Genomic DNA, 5767 nt, shown 5'->3' with positions numbered 1-5767 from the left:
CAACCACACCACACACACACACAGCACACACACACACACACACACCACACACACACACACACACACACACACAAGCAGTTACTGGGTGCGTATTAATAATGCGTATTATGAAAAAATGAAATCAATCAAATAAATATAAACTTTAATGAACAATATGCTCTGAGGACTACAGCTTTCAAAGACTGCTTGCTTCAATATAACATTTCACCATATTTAAACACAATAACGTGTGTGAGGAGTGCATGTATGCACATGTCTGTGGGTTGCGCCTTTGTATATGGATGTTGTTGTTGTTGCAATCTACATTTGTATCACTAAGTGAATCATTTATAAAACAATAACTGTAGGGGTGTACGTGTGTGTGTGTTTGTGTGTGTGCGTGTGCCTGCATTCGTCCTGTGGGTGTGCCTTGTGTGCAGTTTGTTGCAATCTACATTGTATCTAAGAGAACATTTAAAACAATAACTGTGAAGGGGTGTACAGTCACAGAAGTCTCAGTTGTGGAGGACTTATCTTCAATTATTTTCTCCAATTGCAGAGCTCTTCTTTTTTTTCTTTCTGCCTTCTGCGAAGGGTATTGGACTTGATTATCATTATCAGCAATGGACGCCAGCCTTTTCAGCTAAACGCGACTCCTTTGCCAGCGCGTACAGCCTAACACGGCGAAGTACCTTCTTCCTGTCTGCGAAGAACTGCAGCCACTCTTTGCCTCCGCTTGCGTTCCTCAGTTCGTTGTCAAGGCGACATAACGAGTTCGTCTGAAGAATCTATAGCTGATGACCAGGACTCTTCGGCCATGAGCACTTTGCGCAAGGGCACTTGCAACAAAGACACTCCCAACTGGATTCTGTCACTATCTCCTGCATGCGACGCATGGTGCGGTCATGAGATTACAGGTCTCCACCTCTTTATCACTGATCCTCTTCACAGTGGCAACGGATGCAAGTGGAGACATTGAAATCACGGGATCGTTTTACTCGCCTGAATGCAGACGGCACATCAGTGCTATCACAGAGGCTTCAGCTAGGTGACGTCCTTTGTTGGGACGCGAACTACTATCTCACATCACACTATCTAAACCATAACTGTTGATATCAATGTCAGCAAATTAGCACCATTGAATGCCATGTGCAGTCATTTAATCACCGTCCGTACTATAGGGCATGACATTTACTGCACTTTCTCGTAGCACCTGTAGACATGTTAAGTCAATAATTCCTTCTCTATTTGTCTGCACGTGAGCTACTACCACTTCTCACTGATTGATGGCAACAGACCCAGTTAACAGATACATCCGGTGGTGAGATCTCATAGTGAGGTCGAGACAACACTGCAACATGTGAATGGGGCTCATGGCTTGCAAAGTTCTTGACAGCACGCAACATCTTTCCGAGATGGGTTTGCTATAGAAGTGACTTCCTATTCAACTCTGAGTCTTTGTTTACTCAAGGTATAACATCTTACTTGATTTCTAAACGATCTGGATGCGAGACATCACACTCTTCACGATATGTAGGAAATGTCTGGACAATAAGACTTGTCGTTTGCTTGTGCTGCTCTCTCCGTGATACAGAGAGAAGAGAGACACGTGTGGTGGGTGTGGTATCAGGTATCTATGTGGCTTTAAACTTGCAAATCTTATGTATGAGGGTGTACTTGGATGTTTTGCGAATTTCTGCATATGAGTCTAGATAAATGTAATGATCATATGCACATGTACAGTTCAGGTGAGGTTTAGACAGCACTTCATAAACAACATTCATCTGCCTTGCTGATTAATGAGAGACTCCTGCAATGTTAATATTTAAAAGCCAATCGTAACATTTTAACAGACTTGTTAAAATATGTGTTGTATATGCATACCATGACTAACAGTGCAGTTAATCATCAAGTGGAATAGTGCCTGTGTGTGCGTGAAGTATGCTGGGTTGGGTATGATTGTAATAGAGCACAGTTAGAGTGCAATGGTTTTCTCTGAGGTGGTTTTGATATTGTCAGTGTTATTAAACTCAGGTGGCGCAAGCTGAGTTATAAGCAGCGACACCGAATCGGTGGGATGAGCGATGGAGTAGTGAAGTATGCTTTAGATGAGTTCAGGAGTAGGCCATGGGACAGTGTCAACTGCTAGTCATCGGAGCATTACGACTGACTACACACCATAGCACACTCACTTTGTTCCTTCCCATAATTGCTACGTTTTTCACATCATATGTGTGAGAAAAAGTATAGAGTGTGGTATATCCTGTACATGGCTGTGAGTTCAGTGTATCATCATGCCACTGTGCATGACTCACAGCATATACCACCTGATAGCAGGAAACATACACTTGGCATACATCTGCATGAGACACTCATGCGGAACATTTTAGCTTTTTAGGTATACTTACACACAGTTACCACATTCAGTCAGATAGAGATGTCATAAAACATTCAGTCAACATCAGATAGAAGTCAGATAACCATTAACTACCACACAATTCACCATACTGTTCAAAGACAGATTCACACAGACATCACATCACCTATGAAATACAGACAGCGGCACCAGTACTTACAGCTACATTAAGTATCAGAATGCCCACATGCAACACACATCACACTACAGGGATCTACTACACGTTCGCAGTCAACTCTTTATTTGTGCCAGACGCACATTCTCATGTATGACATTGGAAGTATCTGCAGTAATCTAACTTTGCTGGCAAGATTCAGCACCGCAGGCGTCGTGTCCACATTTTTCAGAGCCTACGCCAGTTCAGTTCTTCTCCTCAGACGACCATGGATTCAGCTAAGACAAGCACATTAAGCAGCTACGAGCTAACTCAGCACACGATCATAGAGCCAGTCACGCTATTATGATTCACTAGCGAAGCTCCACAGACAAGATGAGCAGCTACATATAGTTACACTAACAGCTACACGGGCACGCAACACACACATACCGTAGATATATATAATGCTGATCAATATCACAGACAAGTCATTCACTTCAACAGCAGACACAGCAGCAGACACCCACACACTCTCAATACAGACACACACACAAACAAACACACACACACACACAGCAGACAGCAAAACATACCACACACGACACAACATACACACCACACACAGGCACACGACACAGCACATCATCACACACCCACAGACAAACACACACAGCATGAACATACCACATATACCTATCACACACACACACGCAACGGCACACACACACAACACACAGACAGAAAATACAGCTTTCTAACACAGAGCAAACACTTTCACAGCATCAGAGCAACACACAGACACAGGACAGCACAAATGACAGATAGTGCATGCAGTGAGATAGGACAAGACCCACTCTCAGTCATTGACAGGAAGATATTCTTTTTAATTGCTGAAAAATAATTATGAAATTGGGAAACAATCCAAAGGCTATCGAAATAGTCTAGTATCAAAGGGGTAACACTTTTTGGTGTGGTAATGTGTAATTTTCTTTATCTGAATTTTCTTTTTGTACTTTTCTCCTCTGGCAACCTGACGACTCGCATCGCAAACTTCTGCTGCACCTTCGCGCCGTCAGCCAGCTTCACACATCTGCAGTGTTTGTCTTGGTTGTGTCATGCAGCACTTATCACACTACCTCGCTCCTCCCATGACACACATCCTGCAAATTCTTCAGCTCGGCTCTTCGCTTCAGACTCGCGCTCGCGCCACACGTTCAATATTTCTATTTAACCATACTGTCACTCTTCGCTCTTCTAGGGTGTTCATCATGTTTGAAAATTCTGTCGGTAAAACAGCGCTTTTTGCTTTACCCGCTCTTAAGTGCTTGCGTTCTCTCACTCTTGCGCGCTCTCGCTCAGCTTCACGTCTGTTAGCGCTCACTCGCTCGCGCCAGAATGTTCCCCGATTATCGCCCTCTCTGCACTCTCATATGTGTGCTTAATTCTTGTATGACTTGCTTTCTACGGCCAGCTTCATGTTTAATTTAAAAGGTCACAGTGTGCCTTTTGTGGTGTCCAGCGCTGTGCAACTGTCTCACCTCTATAACACAGAAAAAAGCACACACACACTAGCGATTCACGCACTCAGGAAACGCAAATGAAAAACATAGCTTTCTAGCAAGCTTTACTGTTCCATAACATGTACAACCTAGGATGTCTAGAATAAACACACAACACACATATTCCTTTAAAAGCTCTACATGGGGTTGCCTGAAGTATGATTAAAAAGTCATCTTGAGTTTCTCAAACAGAACTTGTGTTTTTATTTATCACAAGACAGTTATCTTTTTGTATTACTCTTCAAACACATTAATGGGTTAATTATGCAGCTTAAAGTTCCTAATAACCCTCCAGTGTTCTTGCTGTGCCGTTAGAATTAGGTGAAATATTTACACAAAGTGGATTTAAAGCAAGGGACAGTGTTTTCTATATAGGGCTTGGTTTGTTTTCTCCTCCTATTTGCTCCTGAGGGGGATTATATACTGTCAATCACACTTGGACTGGAACCCTCAAATCACACCCTTGCAGCAAAGTGGCCTGATTTTTGTCAGGCAGAGAATGGCCCTTATCAGTAGAACCTTGTTTGGGAGACTCACAAAAACCGCTACAAACCGCAATTCACTCCGGAGATCTCGTTTACAATCTGCCCGGCCCATCTGCTGCAAACAGCCGCGCAGCTCCACTCTGCGCACCCGACGCGCGCGCGCGCGCCTTAACATCCTCACGCTCGCCGCGAGGCTCGCGCGCAACGACACTCAGTACAACACACAACATGCGCCGCAGCAACTCCGTTCTGCTCAAGAGCTTTGGTACACCGCTCTTGCTTCACGCTTTCGGGTCATGAATATGTTTCTGCCTACTCTATCTGTTGCACATTGTACATGCTTCGCACTGTACAGTCTTTTGCCTGACATGTACATCTGCGCGCTTCTTTACACTCTTCTCATACAGGAGCGCTTAAGAAACCTGACCATATTAATTCTTACGCTCGAACGCACACCACTCGCTTAAACCTATTTTCATATCAACCTCCTCATGACTCCCTACGCGCTCGCGCTTTTGCAACCGCTAAACCTCTAAAAATAAGACAGAACGTGACCCGCAAATAACTCAAATCAACTGCATAACGGTTAAAAAAAAAAAAAAGAAAACTCAACCGCGATCTGCGCTACATCAAATAGCGTTTAGGTGCTTCCTGTGCTATTTGACTACAGTATTTCATTAGGCATATGCATACATTTGGTGCAAACAATTGGCCCTTTCAAGCTATGCAAATGAGCTCATTGCAGAAAACCGTCAAATTCACTACGATCACTGCTTTAGGCCACTTAGCACCTTCTTGAGAGTCGCCTGTCATACTCATACTTATGTTCTTTTCCGGATGTATGCAGTTCAAAACACCATAAGCGTTTATTTCTGTCACGAGTTACATTCTTATAGTTTCTGAAGAATGCCTCTGTTTGGTCAGGATCTGAAGCTCGAAGGTACCATTGAAGACGAACATATAGCACATACTAAATGTATTCGCCGTGTTTTTGTGTCTGGTGTTCAGTTAGTTTAATCTTGTTTACCAAGACTTCAGTGCGACTTCTGTGCGTGATCATTTTATAAAGCCAGAATTAACTCGAGACGCTAGATTAGTAGGATTTTAAAGGACTTTTTTTTCGTAAACGGTCCGTCTACAAGCTTCTGGTAATTTCCATATCTCTGAAGAACTGTACTACACATACATAACTTAGATGCATCCTTTCAGTTTCCATCATCTTCTCTCAACA

At 43.2% G+C, this 5767-nt stretch overlaps 1 long non-coding RNA gene across 1 annotated transcript in view; it reads right to left on the bottom strand.

Moving 5' to 3' along the window:
- Positions 1-869: 869 nt before the first annotated feature.
- The window catches only part of LOC104951494 (uncharacterized), a 6365-nt gene continuing 1467 nt past the window's right edge, over positions 870-5767 (bottom strand). Inside the window, exon 3 of the long non-coding RNA XR_799032.1 lies at positions 870-906. This is a non-coding gene — a long non-coding RNA (uncharacterized lncRNA). The remainder of the gene's footprint in view (positions 907-5767) is intronic.

This window comes from Notothenia coriiceps, unplaced genomic scaffold (genome assembly GCF_000735185.1).
Source record: "Notothenia coriiceps isolate Sejong01 unplaced genomic scaffold, NC01 NC01_scaffold00018999, whole genome shotgun sequence".
Lineage (NCBI taxonomy): Eukaryota > Metazoa > Chordata > Actinopteri > Perciformes > Nototheniidae > Notothenia > Notothenia coriiceps.
Note: the sequence above shows the minus strand (reverse complement) of the source record. Positions and strands in the feature narration are given on the sequence as shown.